Genomic DNA, 19,736 nt, shown 5'->3' with positions numbered 1-19,736 from the left:
CCACTAGAATTACCAACCACTTGCATCTCTCCTCGGAACATGCACAATTTTCCATCATTTTAGACAGGAAACTTGTCTAAAGCTCTAAGCTGAAGCTCCAATACTTTGACCACCTGATGCATAGAGCCAACTCACTGGAAAAGACCCTGCTGCTAGGAAAGATTGAAGGCAGAAGGAGAAGAGGGCAGCAGAGGATAAAATGGTTGGATAATATCATCGACTCAATGAACATGAACTTAGGCAAACTGCAGGAGATAGTAAGGGACAGGGAGACCTGGTATGCTGCTGTCATGGGGCTGCTTAGAGTCTGGATACAACTGAGCAACTGAACTATATATATATTTAAAACTGAACTATATACATATAAACACACGCACACATTTAAACCTAAGATGCCTCTCCCATTGGTCCTATTGTTTGGGAAATACTGCCCCACAATTGCCCGAAAAGCAACAGGTAACCTGGGTCAACAGGATGGAGTCAGAATCTAATCAGATTCCATCAAAGAACCCAGACTGAAGGCCATACACCTAGTTACTTCTTTATTATTTGGCTTTGGCCAAATAAGCCTGAATTTCAGAGCAGTGAGCAAACTTCAGCTCACCATTGTGAGACGTGCTTTTGTCTACACACCCTCAGAGTCTATGCACCTCCCTAGGAGGCTGCTTCGGGAGTGACTAGCCACATGGATTATCCCAGCGTTTCCAGACCCTGCCCTCATGACCGAAGTGAGAATCAATTACTATTATGTCTGTGAAAATACAGTGTCAGGGACCTGGAACTAAGCTCTGAAAGTTCTCACAAAGGGCTCTGTGACCTGTCTTTGCTCTCTTAAAATCAGCAAGTGTCTTACAGACATTTGGCACCTCTCTTGGACCTGAGTACTACTGTCATCAGCCTCAAACTGCAGATTCCACTTGCCAGCTCCTGAGGTCTTCAAAAGGAAGTAAAATGGAGGTTTGAAAAATGAGAAGCCTACTGGTAAAAACTTATCATTTTGTAGGGTATTTTTAAATACTCAACTTATTATTTAATGGGCATGATTGAAAAATAATGAAGTAAATCATTTTGAAATTAAAGTTGGTTCACTTGTTTGATTAGCATAGATTAACCTCATTATTTCTATTGTTAAAAGAGCCTTGTGAATAGATGAGACCACTTCAAATCATATTAAGGATAACATATTCACAGTAATGTACATATCTATTAAAACTTTAGAGCAACAATTTGATTACTAAATTGATATGCTTTGCTGTTAAGTACACTTTGCTGCTGCCGGGTACAAGGGAAAACAAAGCTTCCTGCAGTATTCAAGAGTCTGTGAAAATGTTCAGTTGTCTTTAAAAGCAAGTAAAATTGATAAAGAGAAAGAGCACTTATATACTTTCCACAAAAAACAATATCCTTTATAAAAATAATTTAGACAAAATGTTTTCCAATTAACTAAGCTCATATATATTATCTCATTTCAGAAACTTATTTACAATCTTAAGTGTCTTTCCTTTGAGGTTCAGATAAAGAGGCACTTCTCTGATAAAAAGCTAATGTCATCAGAGGGGAAATTTATCTCAACCCAAGTCTTCCTACTTTCCTTAGGAATTCAAGTTCTCCCATGAGCCCCTCCTTATACAGTATCTTCAATCTTTTCCCCACTGCAATTTCCTTTCCCTCAAGACTACAAAAACGTTTGTTTGCCTCTTAGCAGAGGGAAGATAAAACCTTGCCACCTTATCATTCTTGCATCCAGCTCTTTACTTCTTACTGTCCTGCTTCCCTCCAAAGTCAGATTTTTCTTTCATAATGGTCTGTGGTGTGCATGTCTAATGACTCAAATCCCATTTACCCCTAAATCCAATCTAGGCTCTTCCCTAGAATTCAGCTAAAATGTCATAATCAAATTTCCACTAACAATTAAACTCCCCAAAGATTTTGCCTATATGAACGCCCTACTCAACTGTAGCATTTGTGACTATTAAACCCATTTTCCTTCCAGAAACTCTGTGTTTCCTTAGCTTCTGGAAAGCTGGTCTTCCTTAGTTCTATATTGCTGAAACTATACTTCAGAGTATAAAGAAAAGCACATCTTTATTCATATATTCTTTTAAAAGAGGTTGATAATTCACAGATTGTTGTCTTTTTCTCCTTTTCTTGATAAGCACAGTCTGCATGACGACATGCATACATCCAGCTCATATGCTGACTGTTCTCAATTCTAAAATAGTGATTTCTCTACTGACAGCCAGATCTGTTGAAAATCCAGCACCTTACTCAGCCACGTCAGTCTAGGTGCTTGCTGGAATTTCAAAACCAATAACTCAAAAGCAATATCTCCCACTTAAAATTATATAAAGAGATAAATGAGATAGATAAAAGAAGAAAAAATCTTCCCTCAGCAATCAGCACCATCATTCACGCCACTGCCTAAAATCAGGAACCTGGCTATCACTCTTGACTTTTCACTCACTCTCACAAGCCCAAGTTTAAAGAAGTCTCCAAAGCCTACCAGTCCTTATTTTCTAAGGCTCTTCACTGTGACCCCTCAAGGTTCACTTTTATGGATCTAGCAGAGCCCTTTTTATCTTTCCTGTCACCTAAATAACTGCAATTGCCCACTAATTAGTCTGCATATAATTACATTTCTAAAAGGCAAATATGCTGTTAGGCTAGACGGAAAGAACATGAGGTGATGAGCACATATCTTTGAAAATGTGCCTAAAGCCCATAAACCTTGAAAATGATGTATTCAAGCCTCATGGGCTCCCTGATGCTGATGTATTACGGTCGTGTCATTTTCCAACTCATAAAATACTACATGATAACCACTCCTAAACAATCCTGTCCACCCTGCCTCATTCTTTGGAGAAAACTAGTCACACACAGTGATGTAGTAGCAAGTCACCAGGATTATATATAAAGTAGCTCTTTGAATTAGAGAGCAGCACCCTCTGTATATCTGAATAAAGTTAGCAATGGAGTGAGTCCAAGTCAGACACCTATAGTGACCAGTTTCTTATGGCTATGGATTTAGTTGAGCATCAACTCTACCCCAGTACACCTGCTGCAAATATGAACAAGGCAAATGCACTTGCCTGTGGATGTACTATCTATTCAGGGAGACAGATAAGAAAATAAATGGTGTGGAAAATGACTGTGATGGAGGACAGAGGAGTAACCCCACTCTAGTTCAGGAATGGACCAGGGAAGACTCAGGAGCCCAAGTGCCATTGGCAGAGAGCTGAAAGTAAGCAGTAGTCAGCCAGCAATACCATCATCGTCAGCCCCCTGTTACACAGGAAAAGAGGTCCAGAGAATTTGCCAACTAAACTTAAGGTTTTTTGTCTGGTTAATAAGAGGCAAAGGCAGGACCGGAACATAGTTTCTCTGACAATAAATCCCACGCTCTTTCTGAAAGTAAAAAAGGAGAGAGAGAAGAAGATAATTCAATTTTAGATGCATGGGTTCTGGATTATGGTTTCATCTGCTCTAAAATTCTCCTGATTTTGTATAATGTGAACTTGAACTGATGCTCTGAAAATGACTCAAACACCCATTTTTTTAATTCAGGATGAATCTGGGTCAGTTGTAGCACTGAAACAATGATGCTTCTGTTCCTGCTGTTTTCCACATTTACTGAATCCGTTTCTTATTTTACTGAAGACTGGACAGGGGGATAGAAATCCTTCACATCATATAAGTCATGGTAAAAGAAAAAGCTAAACTTGGCACTTATAATGTTACTTTACATTTACATATATTAACATAATTATTACTCATCAATAATATTGTGAGACAGGATATTATACTAGCCTCATTTTACAGATGATGGACTTGGGGTAAGAAAAATTTAGCAACATACTAAAGGACACACCACTAGCAAGAAGTGTCCCACAATTCAAGCCCAGCTGTCAGATTATAAAGGAGGATCTGTATTTTAATACAGCATTCATAGCAAAGGCTTTTCCACAGCTATTTAAAATAGATGACACAGTTTGTTTACATGCTGATCACGTCAATAAAGTCCTTAAGTTTCTATGTAGTACATTAAAAACAACAATACATTTTAATATACCATCGAACCAGAATCTAGTAAGAAATAGTTTTACTTATATGAAGTTGCTTAGCAATTAAGGAAACTGGCCCATGCTATACATTAATGTAAACTTAAAGTGTCTTTTGGGTGAGAAATTGAAAAAATGTTGCTGATCTCTAATAAGCAGTGGCACATACCTTTACATGTAAGTGGATATATTATAGTGTATTTTAATAGGTTGAAATATATTACTTCTCATATTTTCCCCCAAATGACTTATCTTTCAGAACCACAGTCACTGGAATAAAGCAGTCAGTTAAGAATACAAATTGGAGAAAGAGAAAGAATAAATACTTGTTACAGTTGAAGGAAAAATCATAACTGGATATACAAAGTACTATTCACTCTAATACTTAGACTAAAGACCACTTTATTTAAAGGAAAAAAACAACAAAATGCCCTGTCTTAAAATGTTTCAGCATTTTGTTAACCTGATTTTGATCGTGTTCTAGGAATTACCATTGAGTGTGGAGACTTTCTTTTTCTTGTGAAAGTTTTGCCCATCATTACCCTAGTCTCCCCAACAACCCCGTCTTGTCTAAATACCCTTTTCTAAAAAATCACAAGACCCTAGACATTTGATAAATGAAAACCAGTCATATCCATGGTAACAGTGGATTGGACATAGTTAAAAACAAACAGTATAAATAGGCATACGATCTCTGGCTGATTCTACATATTGACAGAGACAGAAGGGGAACACTTTTTTTTTTAGCACAGTGTTTCTCACTCAGGGATGACTGTTACCCAGGGGACACTGGGCAACGTCTGGAAACGTGTATGTCTGTCACAACTGGTGGATGCTATTAGCATCTCATGGGTAGAGGTCAGGTATGCTATTAAAAATGTAAACATGTTAGAAGACACAAGACAGTCACCTCAAAGCAAAGACATCTCTGGCCCCAAATGTCAATAGGGCTTAGGTTAAGAAATTACATTTAGTATTTCATATGTACTAACTGCAATGCATTTCTTTAGAACATGAGTCTTTAGAACTCATGTATTTGATAATCACATACATGAACTACATAAAGAACATAGATTGTAAAAAGGCAAAATACAGGGAATAAATTATTTTTTAAGTAAAAACTTCACCATCACTTCTACTGACTTTTCATATAAAAATACAGAATACATTTTCTCATTTTTTTAAAGCATGCCATTCCCCACCATTGTAAGTACAGTCAAACAAAATGTCAGTGGCTCTTGGTATTAATAGAAAGTTGCCCTCAATATAGAACTGTCAAAACAGAAATCTTCAAGTAAAGCTACATTTTGCCTCAGGTTCAAACAAAGGTCTTTAAAATGGTTGAAATCTGGCATCTTCAAAGCTGGTATTAATAAAGCACATTAGCAAAAGAAAAGTATACTTTTCAAGAATATGTATTGCATAGAGTGAAGCGGATACTTAACATAGACCATGGGTGAAACAGGATGTGGTTTACATAGTGTCATGAACTGTTAAGACGAGGGAAATACTAAAAAGCAGTAAAATGGAAAATTCTTAAAGAGTTGGGAATACCAGATCACCTTATCTGCATCCTGACAAACCTGTATGCGAGTCAAGAAGCAACAGTTAGAACCAGACATGGAACAATGGACTGGTTCAAATTTGGGAAAGGAGTACGACAAGGCTGTTGATTGTCACCCTGCTCATTTAACTTACATGCACATAATGTGAAATGCCAGGATGGATGAATCACAAGCTAGAGTCAAGAATGCCGGGAGAAATATCAACAACCTGAGATATACAGAAGATTCCACTCTAATGGCAGAAAGTAAAGAGGAACTAAAGAGCCTCTTAAAGAGGGTGAAAGAGGAGAGTAAAAAAGCTGGCTTAAAACTCATCATTCAGAAAACTAAGATCTTGGCATCTGGTTCCATTCAGTTCAGTTCAGTTCAGTAGCTCAGTCGTCCGACTCTTCGCGACCCCATGAATCGCAGCATGCCAGGCCTCCCTGTCCATCACCAACTCCCGGAGCTCACTCAGACTCACGTCCATCGAGTCTGTGATGCCATCCAGCCATCTCATCCTCGGTCGTCCCCTTCTCCTGCCCCCAATCCCTCCCAGCATCAGGGTCTTTTCCAATGAGTCAACTCTTTGCATGAGGTGGCCAAAGTACTGGAGTTTCAGCTTTAGCATCATTCCTTCCAAAGAAATCCCAGGGCTGATCTCCTTCAGAATGGACTGGTTGGATCTCCTTGCAGTCCAAGGGACTATCAGGAGTCTTCTCCAACACCACAATTCAAAAGCATCAATTCTTCGGCACTCAGCTTTCTTCACAGTGACCACCGGAAAAACCATAGCCTTGACTAGACGGACTTTAGTCGGCAAAGTAATGTCTCTGCTTTTGAATATGCTATCTAGGTTGGTCATAGCTTTCCTTCCAAGGAGCAAGCATCTTTTAATTTCCTGGCTGCAGTCACCATCTGCAGTGATTTTGGAGCCCAAAAAGATAAAGTCTGACACTGTTTCCACTGTTTCCCCATCTATTTCCCATGAAGTGATGGGACCGGATGCCATATCTTCATTTTCTGAATGTTGAGCTTTAAGCCAACTTTTTCACTCTCCTCTTTCACTTTCATCAAGAAGCTTTTCAGTTCCTCTTCACTTTCTGCCATAAGGGTGGTGTCATCTGCATATCTGAGGTTATTGATATTTCTCCTGGCAATCTTGATTCCAGCTTGTGTTTCTTCCAGTCCAGCATTTCTCATGATGTACTCTGCATATGAGTTAAATAAGCAGGGTGACAATATATAGCCTTGAGGTACTCCTTTTCCTATTTGGAACCAATCTGTTGTTCCATGTCCAGTTCTAACTGTTGCTTCCTGACCTGCATACAGATTTCTCAAGAGGCAGGTCAGGTGGTCTGGTTCCATTACGTGATGGCAAATAGATGGGGAATTAGTGGAAACAGTGACAGAATTTATTTTCTTGGGCTCCAAAATCACTGTGGATAGTGAATGCAGCCATAAAATTAAAAGATGCTTGGTCCTTGAAAGAAAAGCTATGACAAACCTAGACAGCATATTAAAAAGCAGAGATACCACTTAGTTGACAAAGATCCACCTAGTCAAAGCTATTTTTTTTCCAGTAGTCATGTATGCATGTGAGAGTTGGACCATAAAGAAGTCTAAGCACAAAAGAACTGATGCTTTCAAACTGTAGTGTTGGTGAAGGCTCTTGAGAGTCCCTTGAACTGCAAGATCAAGCCAGTCAATCATAAAGGAAATCAACCCTGAATATTCATTGGAAGGATTGATGCTGAAGCTGAAACTCAAATACTTTGGCCACTGATGCAAAGAACCAACTCATTGGAAAAGACTCTGATGCTTGGAAAGATTAAGGGCAGGAGAAGAGGACGACAGAGGATGAGATGATTGGATGGCATCACCGACTCAATGGACATGAGTTTAAGGAAACTCCTGGAAACAGCAAATGACATGGAAACCTGGTGTGCTGCAGTCCATGGGCTTGCAAATAGTTGGAGACAACTTAGTGAATGAAAAACAACAACAAAGAACAGCAGCTTTCTTTTTTCAGTTTCATTACAGCATAATTTATGGCGCTCCTACAACATACTAAATATTGAGAATAAGATTACCAAACATAGACCAATATTTTTTGAATGAGCTATTTCATGGTGAAGCCACATGAACAAATACTCACAATACAGTGTAAATGAAATGTATAGTATTCTGGAAACCCACAAAAAGGATACCTTTCCATGATGACAGGCCAGATAAAATATCTACAGAAAGCAAGTGTGCAGGGAATGGAGTTCCAGACAGATCAAGTCCACTATGCTTATAAAAACTAAAGTTACAGAGGGTGGCATTTTCATCTACCAGCAGCAGTAATGGCAAGTTTCATTTAAATTAAATGACTATCTATGTAGGAAACTTTCTGGAAACTGAAAAGCTAAGGCAATTTAAAAGTAACATCATATTATTGAAAATATTTCAGTAATAAGTTGTTTGCTACTCCCTGGGCAAGAATTCTTAGTCATCAAAATAGATAGCTTACATCGAACACTGCTCAATGTTCTGTGGCAGCCTAGATGGGAGGCGAGTTTGAGGGAGAATGGATACATGTATGTATATGGCTATAAGTCCCTTCTTTTTTCATCTGAAACTACCACAACATTGTTAATCAAACTAAAAAGTTAAAAAAAAAAAAAAGAAGCCAAAAAAAAAAAAAATACATACGGCAGATAGCTTAAGATTTATAGCAATGGTTGACAAAATAATTTATAATCCCTAAAATATCAATAACCTCAGATGACACCACCCTTACGGCAGAAAGTGAAGAGGAACTAAAAAGCCTCTTGATGAAAGTGAAAGAGGAGAGTGAAAAAGTTGGCTTAAAGCTCAACATTCAGAAAACGAAGATCATGGCATCTGGTCCCATCACTTCATGGCAAATAGATGGGGAAACAGTGGAAACAGTGTCAGACTTTATTTTTTGGGGCTCCGAAATCACTGCAGATGGTGACTGCAGCCAGGAAATTAAAAGACGCTTGCTCCTTGGAAGAAAACTATGACCAACCTAGACATCATATTCAAAAGCAGAGACATGACTTTGCCAACATAGGTCCGTCTAGTCAAGGCTATGGTTTTTCCTGTGGTCATGTATGGATGTGAAAGTTGGACTGTGAAGAAAGCTGAGCACCAAAGAATTGATGCTTTTGAACTGTGGTGTTGGAGAAGACTCTTGAGAGTCCTTTGGACTGCAAGGAGATCCAACCAGTCCGTCCTAAAGGAGATCGGTCCTGGGTGTTCTTTGTAAGGACTGATGTTGAAGCTGAAACTCCAATACTTTGGCCACCTGATGCGAAGAGTTGACTCATTGGAAAAGACTCTCATGCTGGGAGGGATCAGGGGCAGGAGGAGAAAGGGACGACAGAGGATGAGATGGCTGGATGGCATCACCAACTCGATGGACATGGGTTTGGATGAACTCCGAGAGGTGGTGATGGACAGGGAGGCCTGGTGTGCTGCAATTCATGGGGTCGCAAAGAGTTGGACACGACTGAGTGACTGAACTGAACTGAACCGGAGGTCAAAATTATTAACAAAAACATTATGTTCATCTTCAATTGAGCCTTTTCTTCTGAATTTTATTTTATTTTATTATACTTTAACACATGTAGGTACTTTGTAACTAAGATTTCTTTCCTAAGATATAGACATATATGCTTCTGATGTTCAATATTTTCCTAAAGCATTCGTGTCTTTGAAATTTCCCAACTGAAGTTAATTAGCATTGGCTTGGCATCACAGTCAAACTTTGCATTAATCCAAATTACCTAATCAAATTTCCTAAGTTAGCTAATGACTCAAAGAATGAGATTTTATATAATTTAATTGTGAAATGATATTACAGTTGCATTTCTTCTGTTATTCCAAGATTAATGCCATAGTTTTAGGCTATGTTCAAATAAGATATTTGGAAAAGTAAATTGTTAATCTCTATTAACAGACAGAAGTAATAATTAATAGCCTGTTAAACTCATAACACACAAATGCTCCCAAATCTTGCTTGGTAAAATAGACATCAGGCAAAAATCTCAAGTGACTATCCCAGCAGTAAATGGAATGAAACTGAAAAGTCCTTTTTAAAAACAGAAGCTGTAAATAAAGTAAGTTACTACAGCTTGAATTAACTGCAGTAATGCCAAGGTTTAAATCATACAAGAGTTAGAAATTAAGCACCTAGTATGCACAAGCCACTAAATATACACAAAGAATCAGAATCAATTGGTACAGTAGCCTTGGTCATGTGACTGAATTCTGTCCAATAAAGTAAAAGCTCAGTGGCCTGAGCACCTCTAGGAAACGTTCTTAAAGAAGAGGGAGCATGTCCTGCCTTATCCTTCCTCTGTCTTGTTGAAAACAGGTGGAGGCCCTGTTCTGAGGACAGTAGACAGGAAGCTGAAAGGAGTCCAGGAAACTGAGCTCTTTATGAAAATTTCCTACAACCACAGGACTGCACACCTCTGGACTTCTCTAAACTGAAAATACAATTTTAGCTAGTTTAAGCTAATGTTCGGGGACGGCAATGGCACCCCACTCCAGTACTCTTGCCTGGAAAATCCCATGGACGGAGGAGCCTGGTGGGCTACAGTCCATGGGGTCGCTGAGAGTTGGACACGACTCAGTGACTTCACTTTCCCTTTTCACTTTCATGCATTGGAGAAGGAAATGGCAACCCACTCTAGTGTTCTTGCCTGGAGAATTCCAGGGACGGGGGAGCCTGGTGGGCTGCCGTCTATGGGGTCGCACAGTGTCGGACACGACTGAAGTGACTTAGCAGCAAGCTAATGTTATTTGGGATTTCTTATCACTAACTTTCTTATCTGTTCTCTACTGATAAAAGAAGCACATGTATTGTTTCATTTATGTTTTCTTTTTTTCTATTTATAAAATATTTAATATCTAGTATGGCTCTCATAGAAAAATTTAAGGAAAACTTATTTTAATTACATTTGAATGAATACAAAGCATGGGTTGTCTGGTTTTGAGTGATAACCAGATGAGGCAACTGCCAAGTATGAAATTTGCAATTAAAATATTCAATTAAACTTAAATAATTCAAGAGCATAACAGGTGCATGAAATAGGAACTCTTAAATTAAATGCCCAGACATCAGAGTGGTAAGAGTTATCACTCTTTGCCCAAAAGAGTAATGCATTAGTAGCATTTTTATATAAAAACATTTTTATTAATCCTCTCAATCCCCAAATAACTAAAAAGAAGGGAACTCATAGGAATTATCAAGTGAAATGAAAATAGGTAGAATTTTCTTTTCAGAAGATTCAGTGAGATATAAGTGACTGAATCTGTGTTCCATGGCAGATTTCAGAGGCAAAGTTATATAATTTTCTGGTCTCACATGGCATGTCTACAGCTTTCAGGTCACCCTAGGATAACAGACTTTCTATTGAGGACCAAGCAAAAGATTTCTCTCTACTCATATTTTTTTTCCTTCAAAAAAAAACCAAACTTTCCTTCTCTCCTTTCCTTTCTTTTCTAAATTAAACTGTTTCAATATAATAGGTAAAAATAACATTTTTACAAAGAGAATTTTGGATAGAAAAGTACCAAGAGAGAAAGGACATATAAAAAGTTAACTTTTTACTTAAAACATACAATTTCAATTTATTAGAATAATAATATGTGTGCTAAAAAAAGCACAGTTTAATTGGATACTTATTTTAAACTATTGCTAAGTTATTATACATGATTATTATATGTCCTCTGAGCAAAATCAAAAGATGTCACGTCTTGAAAAGGTTAAATTCCACTAAAGAGGCTAATGAGCATATCGTTTCCGTGCTCTGTATTTTTATTACATGAAGAAGAATGGAAATGGAGATGGAGAAAAAGACAACAACCATGTGACGTGAACTAGACAGATACGCACACACAACTCTATCACATGCCTCCCCAGAGCTGAACCTTGTTTCACTGGATATCACTTCCGAGTGTCACAGAACTGCCAGCCAATCCAGTTTCAGTGAATACAGTTAAGCCTCCTCTCTGGTATCTTTCTTTTGACAGAGATCTGTTTATTTGTTCTAAATTTGATTTTATATAAACTTTGCCAACATCCTATTTCCTAAAGATAATTATTTTTTATTCTAACCTATCAAATATGGGGCAGTAAGCATGCACAAAAAAAATTGTTTTTATTTTTCCAATGTATTACTAAAAACCCCATTAATTAATATTAGGAAAATGAATAAGTTGTAGCTTTTACCATTTTTATTTTAAAATTAACCTTTTGCCTAGGGTCTAAAGAAAGCGAAATGTAGCCTTACTATAGCAACATGTCTGAAAAACAAATGAAGACTCAGGTAAATGGAGCATTCATTACAAAGATACTTCTGATTTAAAACTTGGACTGTGAAACATTTACCCATATAAGTCCATTTCTATTCTGTAACAGGTCCTGAACAAAATGCTTCACAATTATTATCTTGTGTAATTCTCTTAATATACCTATAAGGGTATAATCCCCATTTTACAAATAAGGAACCACCAAATCAGAGTGAGTGAAGTTGCTCAGTCATGCCCAACTCTTTGCGACTCCGTGGACTGTAGCCTACCAGGCTTCTCTGTCCGTGGGATTTTCCAGGCAAGGGTACTGGAGTGGGTTGCCATTAATTGTTACTCAAATCTACTTAGTTAATTATTGTTGGATATAGGATTTACAGACTATATTGTATATTAATATATGCATAATTCACATTATACCTGTCTTTTGAATATGTAATTAAGGCTATATTTTCCTCTACCTGTCATACAATAATAATAGGTGTGAATATACTTTCCTAGTTAAAAAAATACTACTTAATAGGAAGTAAGAAAGAGAATTATGCTGGATGGCTTTATCATAGTGTTTTCCATATTATTTCTTTTCATACTTAAAATCAGCAACTGAAACTATTATTACTCATTTCACTTTAGAGATGTGAAAACATCAGAGAGAAAAGTTAAACAGCTTGCCCATGGTAATATAATTGCAAAGCCTCAAGATGAGACTTAAGTTCAAAACTGCCAGGCTTCAAATCACACTGTCTTTCCATGACTCCGCAGTGGTAGACTGGGAATACATACCTGTTCTTAGTTTAAGCATTAATAATTGCCCTCTCTCTCCTGCTCATATACCCGGTGCTTTTTTCTTTTCTATATCAACAAATTTCTCTTCTTTCTGTATTTGTACATGCCAACCCCAATATATAAACATCTCAGACTTGCCTCAAAGGTGGATAAACTACAGCCTCCAATACCAAATCAACTTCACCAAGAAGTGCATTATAACCAATACACTTGTGATAGTCAATTTTATGTGTCAGTTTCATAGGGAGCTCAGAAATCTGGTTACACTTTTTTTTTTTTTTTATGTTTATGTCTTTGGCTATGTCAGGTCTTAGCTGTAATATGTGGGATCTAGTTCCCTGACCAGGGATGGAACCCAAGCCTGCTACAGTGGAAGTGTTGAGTCTTAGCCACAGATCACCAGGGAAGTCCCGAAACATTATTTCTGAGTGCATCTGTGAGGATGTCTCAGGAAGATCAGCGATGTATCCAGCCGATGAAGTAAGGCAGGTTGCCTTTCCCATTGTGGGTGGGCATTATTTAATCTATTGAAGGCCTACTACTACTACTACTACTACTAAGTCGCTTCAGTCATGTCCAACTCTGTGCGACCCCATAGATGGCAGCCCACCAGGCAAGAACACTGGAGTGGGTTGCCATTTCCTTCTCCAATGCATGAAAGTGAAAAGGGAAAGTGAAGTCGCTCAGTCGTCTCTGACTCTTAGCGACCCCATGGACTGCAGCCCACCAGGCTCCTCCGTCCATGGGATTTTCCAGGCAAGAGTAGTGGAGTGGGGTGCCATTGCCTTCTCCAGCAAGGTCTGACTAGAACCAAAAAGAGAAGGGGAAGATTTTTTACTCTCTCCCTAGGCTGGGACAGGGATCTGCCCTGAGCACCCCTGGTGCTCAGGCTTACAGACTCAGACTAGAATTTACACCAGGCTCTCTCAAGCAAGGTCTTTCAACCACACCACCAACCTTCCTGGGTCTCCAGCTTACAGAGGACAGATTGTGGGAATTCAACCCCTACAATCGCATGTGACAAGCCTTACAATATATCTCTTTCCTATAGCACATACACAATCAGTTCTGTTTCTCTGGAGACTTTGATCTACGTAACTTATCTTGGGCTTAAGACCCATTCCTCTTAATTCAAATGCTTGTCAGTGAGTGTAAGTAATATCCTCCACAAAAGCAGAGCTGTGTACAGTTAGAAATAGGATAAAACCAACAGCTAACAAACTCTGTAGCATTCATTATTATACAATTACATCGAGTTTCCAGGCACTTCATTTAATCCTTACTACACCAGGTGATATCAGAACCTCATTTTACAGATGAAGAATAAGAATTAAGCAATTTGACCAAGCATAAGACCAATAAATGGGCAACTTGAATCCTAATCTGTTTAATGCCAAAACCCCTGCCCTTAGTATTTCACAAATCTGCCTCCATGATGCAAAGGCGAGTGTTCAAGTTTTTAAAAATCAAAACTTTTCCCTCTTTTCTACTCCTCTTCTCCCCACAAAAACAAATATCCCTCTTTTCTCTCCTTTTCTCCCCACAAAAACCAATACTATTCAACTAGGTCTATTTTCTGGGATCTTAGTCAAATCTCTTTCAAATATTCCCTCATCCTCTTAAGAGAATTTTGTGATTTAAAACAAGCAAAATTAAGAATTAAAAACACAAATTAAAAGTGGTAACTACCAAGGATGGAACTTTAACCTGTATACAGACTGGCTTTTATTCTCTGCTATTTACAGGGGCTATGCAACATGGACGACTAATTATAATGTCATTTTTTGAAGGAGAGACATTTATCAGTTGGATGGTGCACAATCACTGCTGAGGAACCCCAAGCTGGGATATACCTACATGCCAAAGTCTGACCTACTCGGTAAAAGTCGAGGTAATGAGATTCTTGATTTGTTCATTCATTCATTCAAAACAGAGCTTGAAAGGGCCATTATAGAGATTTTAATGACTGGAAGGGAAGAGAGATAATTTAAAAAGCAGTAACAAAGTTGTGTATAGGGTACCATGATGCCGTCTGATGCACGGTGGAAGTTCAGAACAAGGAAATCTAACTTAAACTAGTTTGTTAAGGCACTGGAAAAAAATAATAATGAACATTCGTGAATTCTACAGGAATCAACACACTCAAAAAAAATATTACCAAAATAGAAAACAATCAGGCCCTGATTCCATCATAGATGTGGTTATAATGTGGGATAGAGATGCTCCCACAGGCACACAGAGATTTAGTATAATGCGCTCACTTTAAACATAAATGTTCAATGAAGTGGGTGTTTTCTTTGTCCCTTAACAGCAGGGCTCTAACAAAAGTCTGCTGCTGAAGCAATAAATTATGAAAGGGGAAAAGGTATCATGTATCTCACAGACCAGCAGGAATTGGTGTTAGGTCAGCAGCAGTTAGAGCAGTTACAGTAGCAGTTTTTAATTTAAGAATAAGCAAGAGGAGTTCCAAAAATGAAAGTTTTAGCCTATCTCCTTTGGCCTGGGAACATATTTTACAACCTAGAAACAATTCACTCAGGGGCTTATCCTGAAGTACTTGAGGAATTAAAACAAAACACCATTTATAACAATGTTCCTAAAACTAACCTTTCAGGTTTACTTTTGGTGATGAGAAGACATATTCTTTCACTCAACTCAAGGGGCAAGGGAGCAAGGATCTGTTTGTGGCAGGAATCACTGTTTACAGGTTCTAGCAATGGGAGCTAGAGGCAAATTCGTGGCTGGAGATCCGGGAAAAGAACTGGTGGGGAAGCATAAGATTTGTTGGAATGATGGAAGGTTGGGCATTGAGGTGTTCAATGAAGACAAGATGGGTGAATACTTTCAGCACCACTTGCTTTTTATTCTCTTGTCTTTTCTGTTTACTCCACCCTCATATTTTATAAAGGTACTGGCCCTGCCCAGAGAAACTTCTCATCTCTGAATGCTTCCCATTACTTTTTTTTTTAGAGCAGAGTCTAGAAATTGGCCATCTTGCTCATCTTTCTTTGATATCAGTTGTTGCTTATAATTACAGTTCCACTCTCTTCTCCAATTCTAAGTTTCAGGAGACTGAGGACTCATTTTACATCTCAGGTTTGCTTTGACTCCAAAATCTGATCTTTGAAGATTTAGAGAACTTCCTGAGAATTTTTACATCAATTAGGCACAGATACAGGGGATACACACACACACACACACACACACACACACACACAATCGTTAAAACAAAGAAACCAAAGGCAATCCATAGAATTTAAATGGCATTAAAAACTGGATACCTTTAGATTTCAGGGTAGCTCAGATGAATCCCTTAACCTGAAATTTCCATTCTTTAACAAAGTGCTTGCCTGTCATTTTCTGAGTCTGGAGATGAGATGTGGTTACACTGACCAGGCTGGATCTGGGTCTTCTTCTCTAGATGACTGGTGGGTATTTCTTCCTTCTATTCTCTGTATTATCAGAACAGCAAGATCGGAACACGCCTCCTTCTTGCCTTTCATCCAACCCCCTATCTAGTCACTTCCACAAATAAGGGTGCCTGGGGAAAGTCAATGTAGGGGCACTGTAATTGAAAGCGATGGAGGAGTAAAGAAAAAGGGCATCTTTTGGTACTCATTCTTCGTCTACAGAGGTAAACAGGGATGAAGGAAGAAAGAAAAAGCAGGGAGGCAAGGCCCTAAAATAATCCATGACACACCCTTCACACACAAAGAGTTTAAGAAAAATGGATGTACCGAAATCATGGACAGCACATATAAATATGCATCCAACACATATTTATCAAGCTTGTGCTATGAGCTAACCACTATACCAGGCACTTAGGCTATATATAAGCTCTGTCTTCAAGGAGATTACATAAAGCCTACATATACAAAATGAACTAACGGTTGTACTTATTTAAATACCACTATATTCAGCTAAATAGGAATTTATAAAGTTCACTAGAAGGTAATAAATGTTAAAAAAAAAAAGAATTAAGTAAAAGAGAATAGGAGTATGAGAGCAGTGCAGGGGCTGCAGTTTAAATAGGGCAGCTGGGGAGCCTCATGCAATTCTTTGGAGCAAAGAATTGAAAGAAGTGAGTGATATGAGATATAATTTAGTCACAGTAATCATTTAGTACACTATTTATATGAATAGCATGCAAGATGAAAATAAGTGGCAGATGACAAGACATTAATTTTTAAAATTCATCATCTTAATATACAGATGGTCTCCCTCAAAACTTCAATTCTACTTTAAGAAACTTCTCCAACATATGAAGCAACTTCTCCCGAAATGAAGGCCAAATTAGTTAAGTTTTGCACAAGAGAAACAAATAAAATGGAAGACAAGATTACTGTATTTCCTGGTGTGTCTAGGAAATAATTCTCAAGTCATGGTAATTGTAAATCTGCAGAGGACTGACTGGAACTACACAAATAACAAATTCACATCTGTTCATTTTTCTACAAGAGTAGAGGAAGATGCTTTTTTTCTCCCCATGATGTAAAACCTCCTTCTGAGAAAACCAAAATTAATTTATTTGAAATCCTGCTGCCTATCAGCCAGCACTGCCCACATGAATATAATTTTAGGAACTACAACAACAAAAATGCTTCTGGCCATTTGAGCAACTTTCAATCAGTTTTAAAGTTAAACCAAACACGAGGCACTAAAAAACAGGATGCAGTTATGAATCTCTTAATAAACCTCTTTCTAGGCTTTCTAATACATGTCGTCAAATGCACCTACAGTGCAGTGGATAAACGATTATAAAATTAAAGGCTGTTTTAACGAGATTTCAGAAAAATGTCTTTCATCGTTTTTCCAACATGGAAAATAGTTTAACTCTCTCTGCACAGTTAATTTTGAATGAACATTTCTACATGCAAAAGCGTGACCCACACTGTGCCATTTTAAAACTATATTCGTAATAGAAAACCTATAATACAAACAAGCAGAGGAAGGATTTAATCTCCTCCTTTCTGTTGCCAGGCTCCTATTTTTAAAAAGATTCTGATTTCTCTCAATTTTACTTCAGGTTGCAATGGGGAGGGCAACATTTAACAACATTTAGCAACATTCTTTGCTTCCAGCAAGCAATCCTAGACATCAACATCACCATGTGTAGTATCCATCACTATAATGAAATGAGTGTAAAATAATAAGTGGTTTAATTCAGTCCTATCCAAAAGCACTTGTTAGTACCAAGGAGGTGTCAAGGACTTCACTAAGTGCTGGAAACAAAGACGTAAATAAATTATATCCCCAGCTCCTAAGGAATCCCTAGCGTGAATTTCAATTCTTTGGTCATTGTGTCCATGCATTTTGTAGGAAACAAATTACTTCTCCATTTTTTGCAGACAAAATGTTATCCTCTACTAGTGCGTCCTCAGAAGTGCATAATATTCCCAGTTTCTAGACCCATGATTAATGTCAATATTTTGCCCCTACAGGGACACAAAATCCTCACAGAAATACTTCTCCACAGTACATGATCTTTGGCCATTTTCTCCCTTCTTTCTGTCCTATACATCAGCTTCTATGGCATCACATACCCTAGGTTTCTTTCTTTTTCTTTGAGCACACTTTATGGTCCCACTTTCAATACCAACCTCCTTTAATACTGGTATTACCCAAGATGCCATCTATGGTCCCTCTTTCCTTTATCTACATATATACACACATTACACACACACACACACACACACACACACCCCCTCCACAATTATTTATAGTTCGTTTCAACTCACACACTTGTATAATTACTCCTAAACCTACATCCTCTACTACAGAATACTCTCATGAGTAGTACAAACACCATTCCAGCTGCCTAGTGGATGCCCAATAGGCATCTGAAACTTACGCAGTCAATTCTGTACAATTTTCCTCCTAAATGAACTTGTTCGTTTGTCTTTCTAGTTTGACTCCTCTTGTCTTTCTCTTTATTATTCTTCCTTTTGCTCCAAGCTGAGCTAAGTTTTTACCTTTTCATAATAATACAAGCATCTCTTGCTTAGAAGAGATGTTGCTTTATTAACATTTTAAAATCCAAACTTCAAGCTACTTGAGGACAGAAACTATACTCTGTCAGTTTATTCTCACCATCCAACATCTATCACTCTGAGGGCTCTAATATTTGTTGAATGAATGATTGAACCCTTATTTCCAATAAACAAATTGCATATGTGTTCATACCTATTTGCTGTTGTTGTTCACTTGCTAAGTGAAAGTTGCTCAGTTGTGTCCGACTGTTTGCAACCCTATGGGCTATACAGTCAGTGGAATTTTCCAGACCAGAATACAGGAGTGGGTAATCTTTCCATTCTCCAGGAGACCTTCCCAAGCCAGAGGGTCTAACCCAGGTTTCCCACATTGCAAGCAGATTCTTTACCAGCTGAGCCACAAGGGAAGCCCAAGAATACTGGAGTGGGTAGGCTATTCCTTCTCCAGCGGATCTTCCTGACTGAGGAATTGAACCAGGGTCCCTTGCATTGCAGGTGGATTCTTTACCAACTGAGCTACCAGGGAAGCCCTTCAGGCACTAAGCCGTGTTCAACTCTTTGCAACCCCATGGACTGCAGCACAGCAAGCTTCCCTGTCCTTCACTATCTCTGTGAGTTTGCTCAGACTCATGCTCATTGAGTCAGTGATGCCATCCAACCATCTGATCCTCTGTCACCCCGTTCTTATGCTCTCAATCTTCCTCAGCATCAGGGTCTTTTCCAACGAGTCAGTTCTTCACAGTTCAGTTCAGTTCAGTCGCTCAGTCGTGTCCAACTCTTTGCGACCCCATGAATCGCAGCATGCCAGGCCTCCCTGTCCATCACCAGCTCCCGGAGTTCACTCAGACTCACGTCCATCGAGTCAGTGATGCCATCCAGCCATCTCATCCTCGGTCGTCCTCTTCTCCTCCTGCCCCCAATCCCTCCCAGCATCAGAGTCTTTTCCAATGAGTCAACTCTTCGCATGAGGTGGCCAAAGTACTGGAGTTTCAGCTTTAGCATCATTCCTTCCAACGAAATTCCAGGGCTGA

At 38.5% G+C, this 19,736-nt stretch overlaps 1 protein-coding gene across 1 annotated transcript in view; it reads right to left on the bottom strand.

Moving 5' to 3' along the window:
- TMTC2 (transmembrane O-mannosyltransferase targeting cadherins 2) overlaps positions 1 to 19,736 on the bottom strand; it is a 429,922-nt gene that overhangs the window by 158,208 nt on the left and 251,978 nt on the right. The window lies entirely within an intron of this gene.

The sequence above is a fragment of the Budorcas taxicolor genome, chromosome 5 (assembly GCF_023091745.1).
Source record: "Budorcas taxicolor isolate Tak-1 chromosome 5, Takin1.1, whole genome shotgun sequence".
NCBI classification, from domain to species: Eukaryota; Metazoa; Chordata; class Mammalia; order Artiodactyla; family Bovidae; genus Budorcas; species Budorcas taxicolor.
The sequence above is the reverse complement of the archived record's forward strand: the minus strand, read 5'-3'. Positions and strand labels throughout refer to the sequence as shown.